Genomic DNA, 9,058 nt, shown 5'->3' with positions numbered 1-9,058 from the left:
GTGGGCATTGCTTAGTGGGCATGGCTTGGTGGGCATGGCAGGGGAAGGTTACTGCAAAATCCGCATTTCCTCCTGATCAGCTGGGACTCAGGAGGCAGAGAATAGATGGGGCGAGGCCAGTCAGAGGTGGTATTTACTGGTTCTCTGAACTACTCAAAATTTCCGCTACCAGTTCTCCAGAACTAGTCAGAATCTGCTGAACACCACATCTGAAGCATAGATTTAAAGAGGTCTGTCAGAGAGAAATAGAAATGGTGCTTACTGGAAAAAGAAGAGCTGGAGGGAACCGAATGCCTGAATAGCTAGAGGGGTTTTTCTGTAGCTCAGATATGATAGCCTTAGAAAGCAAGTGTCTATCACTCCTAAATGGGAAACCCTGCTAATAGAAAAACTCAACTCGAAGAAGGTGAAGTCAGTGGGGTGACGAGCAAAAGGAAGAGAGGTCTTTAAAATGGAATTTTTAATACTAAACCGTATACTTAGTTAAAAGGTGCTTCCTTTCCAACCGTTTTGCCTGAAACTGACACAGCTTTTTGCTTATCATTAGCAAGAATTCAGCTGCTGCTATTAGCAAGATGAATGGCATCCTTTTCATTGTTGTGTTCCAATCTTTTTAAAGACAACCTTGTTCCTAGTTTTTTTAAAAAAAAAACCTTTAATATAGTTGCAGCCTCACAGTGTCCAAGATAGAATGCCCACCACCCTGTAAGGCTGCTAGTAATCCAATGCTTTCTTTTTTTAATAGATGAAGGTTTTTTTAAAAAAACAACATTATATTGTTTGAATTTGTGCAAAAATGCACCGATTATGGACCTGAAACCCAATTGTGCTCATCATTACTGTAATAAAGTAAAATGAGCAAAAGGGAGGAAATGGCTCTAGTCATGAAGATGATATGGCTGAAAAATGGTCAACTTAGGTAAAGTTGAGAATTAATTAATTCAGAAAAAGATTCATTGAAAGGCTGGTTTCAACAAGACCAATATCCATGAAAAGCAAGCAATGTTCTTTTTTTATTTTGTTCCTTAGTTTTATATACCCCTTTTTGTCTAGGAATATAAGACCACTTATAAGAAATCATTTAGCGTAATTTTTAAGCACATGATGAAACGTTGGCTATATTGAATAATATTGATCTGTTCTTCTCTCATGTCAGTAGACAGTAAGGTCATAAAGAAAAAGCAAACACACCTGAATGAACCAAGATTGTAAATCTGAGATTGAATTGTCTTTCCAATATTGAAGAATATTTTTTTCTGCCTTTGCTCATATTCAAAAAACCTATTTATTCTTCATTTTCCAGGTTTTTCACATATAATTCAGGAATGCCTTCATATCTTTTACCCATTTTATATTTTGTAATACTATATTAACAAACTTTGGCATATTAAACCAAAATATGGCAATAATGAGGCTTGTCACATTATTGTCATATTTTGGTTTAATATGCCAATGAATAAGTGTCCCCTGGCTTATTTTAAACTTTCAGATAATAACCAGTTCATTTGATATATTGCTTGGAGTTCAGTAAATGTAAAAATAGTATTTTATTGAATTAGTCTTATTTTAAGATTATAAGAGACATGCTTAATACTGTCTAAAATATTTAAGCAACGTGTTGTCCACAAAAGAACAGTGCTTTTGATTTAATTACTAATTAAATAGATCAATCTTGTTTTGTCTCACGTTTACAATAAAAATTAACTTGGCTATTTGGAAAGAAGCTAAGACCTTTCGAACAGTAAGAATACAGTTCCATATATGCCATGAATATCAGTGGTGATAATGAACTTGCAAATCATGGGGCCTAAATTATAATCAAATGTATGTTAAATATCAAAATGTGTTTCTGTTCATCTTACTGGAAGCTGTGAAACACTGTAATTTTTCTTAATCAAATTATCGGAGAGAAAAGATTTCTTTAACTGAAAAAAATTAAAACCAGAGTTTTTAACAGGTGGTTTAATTCCATAATATTTTAAAGAGTCGATAAATATGGTAAAACCTGAGAAAATGGCAAGTTGTTTCATTCCAAAATAAGTCTATATCAATCCAATCTGCCATTGAAGTTAGGCAAACTGTTATGATGCTTCTTGTGTCCTCTGTTTTTGAATTACACTTTTCTATGTACTTAGAGTTACTCTTGTTCTATAGGGCCTGGGGTCCATAGGAGCGAACATTCCAAGTTTAGCTCTGTTGCTATCATAGAACGGCAAACCTAAGAAGTCAAACTCTCTGTTAGTAGTTTGTAACGTTGAGTTCACCACTCTTATTACAGGTACTTTTATTTATTCAAGAGTGACTGTGTATTTTTAGCATATCGGTTCCCCTTACGTGCATAGCTAGCACTTTAATGCAAAGGAAAAATAAGCCCTCAAGTATGAGTGCTAATAGCCTGATAAGAAATATGGACAATCAAATCTTGTAGACAAGCCAAGTGAATTGTGACATGAACTGCTATCAGTGTGTTTCCCTTTCAAGAGGGATGTTGGCTGGACATCAAAGATGACCGCCCTGGTATTCAGATATATATATATTTGAGGGAAAATGCTTGGCATGACAGCATCATCCTCTATCAGAAAGCAGGTATTCTTTGGAGATAAAAAACAAATAGAAACAGATGTGATGTTAGAACTGCTTGTATACATAAATTAAGGAGAGGTGTGTGTATGCAAAATGATTTTGAAGGGTTTCAAAATAGCAGATTCATATATTTCTTCCCGAAGGATATGTGTTTCATTTGGAAATTCCTCCAAAGAATTAGTAATGCCATGGTTTGAGGCCAAGTTATTCTTTTGAGCAAAAGAAAAATATACATGTTGATTTTTCAAAAGTAAAACCATTTTGGATAAATATTTCTTTTCTTATTCAGATCCAGATATGCCAGGTCCAAACAATAGGAGAGAGCTGACTGGCTATTCTAAATTGAAGCCTCAGTCAAAAATACATTCCCCCCCCCACCCAAATGCAGTATTTGCAGTATTTTGAGCATCTGCATAATTTACTTTGGAAATATTAAGGAAGGGAACCCTAACTAAATTTTGAGAATCTTCAAAAATGTAAAATTCCAGCAAGAACCAATCATCCTTTTCAAAATAGTCACCTGGAGTCAATTGAAAATATTTTCAAAGCACCAGAATTTGTGTCCCCTTTTCCAAGATGGTGAATGATTTTTCTGAGTTTGCATGACTATTCCTACCTGCTCTACTATCTGGAAACCTTTTCTCTACCAGGTTGTTGAAATTGCATAACAACTGTGCTCCAACAAGCACATAACAACAGCACAGAAACATTGAACTGAAAGCATTTAGTTCATCAAGACCAAATCCTGCTCAGTGCAGGAATTTAAATTAAAGCATATTAAGGCAAACGGAACCACAGTACATTGCTATATAAAATCTACTACTGCTGTTGCTTCCAAGATCTTTTCTCCAAGTACCATTACTATTCCAGGAATAACTTTCCTTTCCTGTATCACTGTTTTTTTGCTAAGTAAAGAACTTTCCATTTGTCTCTATTATTTCTTTTATTTCAGCTCATTTTTCTAGTTACCAAGAAAGTTTTGAATGATCTATATTTTAGAATATTAGCTATCCTATCCAGTTTTCTGTTACCTGAAAATGAGAGGAAATGTACCTTTTACCTTTTCATCCACTTCATTAACAAAAAGTGGAAAAACTAGAAGACCCGGGACTGATCTTTTTGCATATCTGATAAGGAATATTCTCTGAATATGATTTTAAAGCCAGCTTAATATTTTGCCCTCTGCCTATACTAGACTAGTTTGATGATCAGCATATCATGGGATATTTGCTTAAATGCTTTTCTGGATCCACTATAAATTATGTCCACAGCATTTCCACGGTCCATTAAAGAAGTTATGCAATCAAAGAATAAAAGGCATTTAACCTAGCAAAAGTTGATCTTATCAATGCTCACTTCTGGTCAAAACTATGTTGCATGTACAGTTATAAATCAGCCTCTTTAAGACTTGCTGTTGAATCTTTCCAGTTAACTGATAAGATTAACAGTGTCAAACAGAACTGATCTGCAGTTTATTGTAGCTTCCATTTCTCTATGATAATACAGGAGGCTTTAGCAAAAGCTTCAGCTAATTCCTCAGTATAAAAAATGCAATTCACCTGGTCCTGGAAATGTAAACTCATTCAGATGGTTCTGCAACCCACTGAATTGGGTTGCTTTAAATAAGAATGGATTAGTGATCAGCCCTTGTGACTTTCTGCATTTCTCCCTAATTTGACAGCACCTATATATTCTTTTATGTGAGGAATTGCACTGTGAGATATTGCAGAAATTGCATATACGTTTTTTCCACAAGGTAAACATGTTTCGGTTTCCAGATGGCTTTATAAAATCCCCTGATTTATGCAGAATGTGAGGAGGTGGTTATAAATTCACAGGATGATGGATGATGTTTTGCTAAGGTTGTTGTTTGGCCATAGCAGGACGGTTAGATCTTGAAAATAAAGTATTATTTGGGAGAAAAAGTTCTTGACAAAGCACATAGGCAGTTTCTGAAAATAAATACTGTTTTCGATAAGAGCTTATTTTACAACACTAAGGAAGTTCTTGGTACATGAAAAAAACCACTGATCTGGATAGCAAAATTCTACACAGGAGGCGACATTTTAACCTAACTATCTAAACCTCAGAGAGTATCTTGTCTTTAGTGCCTCATGAATGGTGTCCAATCTTTTTGAATGGACTGAATTTTAATCAATCAATTATTTACTTATCCTAATGACACTGTAAATTCTGCTTTGTATGAAACCACTTCAGTAGTGGGTTTCACTTACCTTTGCTACTGGTTTGGAACATGCTCAGAAGCGGGGTGCTTCTGAGCCTGCTCAGAACCTTCTGCGCATGCACAGAGCGTCCGTGGTGACGTCAGAGTGGGTGGGCAGAGCCTCCCACCACTGCGCTACCGGTTTTCCTGAACTGGGGCAAACCAGTAGAAACCCACCACTGAACCACTTGATATTTTCATATCATCCATCAGCACTTGTAGATATATTTGAGGAGCTGGGGTTTTTTGCAAGGAACATGTCATGCCGGCCTTTCTCTCCACTGTAGTCTCTTTCAGTGCCTACTTATCACGTATGGAAAAGCCCAAAACAGGCAGGATGTCCAAGCAAAACAGATTGAAGCACAATTTTATTCTCTGCTGAAAACAAGGTCCTGACATGGACAAATGTAATTGATATTTTTTCCTCTTGCCACCGGCTCTGCGATTCTCCTGATAATGCTCTGACCTTTTTGTTTTTCAAGACTGCTTGTTTGGCCCTTATTCTAAGACAAAGGGAAGAATCCATTGGAAGGAAAATTGTCATCCTTGCACATTTTTGTCAAGAGCTGCTAAAAAAAACCTCCCGCAAAGTACCCACTTGGGTACACTGAGCTCTGCAGATAAGGGTGAACATTTGCATTGGCAATACTTGGCTTCAATTACATCCTCGAAAGGAAGGAGCTAGCAATAAAGCTTGTAGGGATTGTCATTTGTCAGCAAGGTCACCAATCCAGTACTCTTCCGAAGCCTGTAGCAATTACTAAGTGTTATTTTAGAGAAAGGTGACAGCCATATGAATGGGACTTTCTCAATGGAGTTAAATTAGAAACTGCTTCCACCAGCTCATCTGCTATTCTAAACAAACAAAGAGAAGTTTCTTTGAGCTACTCAGTTTTCAGCTTTTTTGGGGCAGGAGTCATTTCATTATCACTGTTATTACTTGAAGAGATTATTCTTTCTCCAGCCCAAGCAAACTACAATGTCCATTCATAGTTTCAGGCAGTGGTGGGTTTGGCCTGGTTCGGCCGAGCCAGTAGCGGTGACGATATGACGTCACCGAACCGGTTCTCTTTGTTTGGGAGCTGGGCCCTCCTGCCCCCCCATGTTATTCTTACCTTTTATTTGGCCACACCCCCAATCTATTCGCTGCCTCCCGAGTCCCAGCTGATCGGCTAGAAGGAAAAAAACTGTTTAAACTCTTGCCGTGGGGCTTCAAAGAGCCGCCCTACAGCTGATCAGTGTTAAAAGGCAGTGTGGTGGTAGACCGGTGCCTCCATAAACAAATGGGTAGACCGGTGCCTCCAAAAACAAATGAGTAGACGGGTGCCTCCAAAAACAAATGGGTAGACCGGAACGCTCCACGAACAAATGGGTAGACCGGTACAGCTCTGCAAGCAGTTAAAAGCCTGGTAGACCAGTACCTCTGCTAAATCCTAAAGAATTGTCACATGACCATCAAACCACGCCCACAAAATAAGCCACGCCCACAGAACCGGTAGTAAAAAAAATTAGAACCCACCCCTGCTTTCAGGGCAAGTTTGTGGTTGCTTGTTGATTGCAATAAGGAATGATGACTTGTAGGCATAAAAAGATGCATGTTAAGCATTCGGAACAGTCATGGCGAACTTGTAAACCATCTCCCAGTTTTAGGATCTTATGACCATTGTTCCTGTAATCATTCCCAGAAATAGGAAAAATTGGATACAGGCCTCTGATCCTTTCTTACAATACAAATCAATGTTCAGATTGCTTTCAAACCACAACAAATCAAACCACAACAAACTGAACCGCAGCAACCAACCAAATCACAACAAAGCAAACCATTCCAAATAAAAAACCTACAGCAAACTAAACCACAACAATTCAATCCACAACAAACCAGAGCACAACAAATAAAACCAAACCACAAGAAATAAAACCACAATAAATAAGACCACAACAAATCAAGCCACAAGAAATAAAACCAAGCCACAACAAACCAAGACCACAGCAAAGCAAACCACAACAAACCAATCCATAACAAATAAAACTACATTAAACAAAACCACAACAAACCAAGCCACAACAAATAAAACCAAGCCACAATAAACCAAGCCACAACAAATAAAAGCACAATAAACAAAACTACAACAAACCAAGCCACAATAAATAAAATCAAGCCACAACTTACCAAGCCACAACAAATAAAAGCACAATAAACAAAACCACAACAAACCAAGCCACAACAAATAAAATAAGCAAGACCACAACCAAGCCACAACAAATAAAACCACAATAAACAAAACCACAACAAACCAAGCCACAACAAATAAAATAAACAAGACCACAACCAAGCCACAACAAATAAAACCACAATAAACAAAACCACAACAAACCAAGCCACAACAAATAAAACCAAGCCACAACTTACCAAGCCACTACAAATAAAAGCACAATAAACAAAACCACAACAAATCAAGCCACAACAATGTAAACCAAATCACAAGAAGCTCAACAAACAAAACAAAACCATAACAAACAAAACCACAACAAACAAAGCCACAACTAACCAAACCAAACCCCAAGAAACCAAACCGCAACAAAAAACCAAACCATAACAAACTAGACCACAGTAAAGGAAACCACAATAAATCAAGCCACAACAAATCAAAGCACAACTAAGCAAACCAAACTATAATCTTTAATTGGTTATGCTTCTTTCAATTCTAAAGGTAAGATGTAGATTTTCAAATAGATGATATTTCATATTCTGTTACATTTCTTAATTCATAATTTATCCTAATATAATCTGTTAGAAATTATTCAATTTATTTCCTGATGATTTATGCCTTCATTTCTACTTTTATTTCCAAATAGGATCAAGTTCCAATGCAGAAAATCTTTTTTAGCTATACGGACTTTTTATATCAAATAATATCTAATATAAAATCTTTTCCTTACAGATTTTTAAATTTGAAATCCCACTTGGTGCAGACAATTGACCAAGATCTTATTTTAGAATACAACACTTTCTCTTGAGAATAATCATGGTTACCCCACCAAGAAAATGGAAATGACTCATTGATGCATATTTCCTGAAGGAAAAGCAATTATTAAGGTTAAAAAGATAAAAAAAATATACAAGTGACTCATAACTGGCTATTCATATATTTAAAAGGCATTTTTTTTCACCCTCAGTAGATAGTATTTCCCTATAGATTAAACACTGTCCTCTTTCATAATTTCCATTTAGGTGTTCAGACTGATGATCTTACCTGGAAATTGGAGAAATTAAGAAGTGTTTGTAGTAAATTAGGAGATGTAGGGTTAAGAATGAATGGATGGAAACAAAAATGTATAGAAATAAATGTAGATAACTGTAAGAGACACATGGCACAGTACTGTTAAAAATGCTTATTGTTATGTAAATAGGAAAAATGGAAAAATAAAATAAAATAAAAAAGAATGAATGGATGGATGATGAAAGAATACAGATTGAATACAAAAGTGTGTGGGTGATATGAAGGTGTAATGGAATGCATGAATAATCCTGAAGAAAGAGGAGATACTGCCTTGGAAACCATCAAATAAGAGAGGCAGGAGCCAACAACCATTAATGGTCAAGGAATTGAAATTTAGGAAGGATAATGGGCCTAACAATTAAAAGTGACAGGTGGGAAGTTTGTACTTTTGAGATTCTGTTAATGTAGCCTTACAATAAAGCCTTACAATAATGTATAGCTCATCTACCTAGTCTCCTGACTGGTTTACTCAGGAAAGCCAACAGAAAGAAGTACATAGAGATGGCTTGGTCATATAAAGAGAATGAATGACCCCAAAACACATTTTGGATAAAGAATTGGAGAAAGAAGGAGGATAGAATTGATGAGATCCTAAAAAAGAGAAATTTAAAGTACTGATGGCAATATATCAATGGGTTTATGGACAGGAACAAGTAAGAATAGTTTGCAAGGCTAACGAGATATGGAAAAGTAAAATAAAGAGTACTGATGTACAGTATATTACAGTTTATTTTATTTTATCTTATTGCCTGCCTTTAATTTCTTCTACTTATTTTTTCTTGTCTTTCATCTATACATTCAATGGAGCTGCTTACCCTGAAACCAAAGAGATTATAAGTATGCTTGTGTAGAGGCCCTCAAAAACCTGAAGACATTTCTTTCAGAATTAATTTAACCAAAATGCAAAAGAGACCCTATTCTTAATTTTAGAACTTTGTGTTTTCTTTTTCAAACTTTCCCTCACTGAACA

This window comes from Pituophis catenifer, unplaced genomic scaffold (assembly GCF_029215685.1).
Source record: "Pituophis catenifer annectens isolate HBS135680 unplaced genomic scaffold, rPitCat1.0.hap2 SCAF_3, whole genome shotgun sequence".
In the NCBI taxonomy this organism is placed as follows: Eukaryota; Metazoa; Chordata; class Lepidosauria; order Squamata; family Colubridae; genus Pituophis; species Pituophis catenifer.
This window is presented reverse-complemented; position numbering follows the sequence as displayed.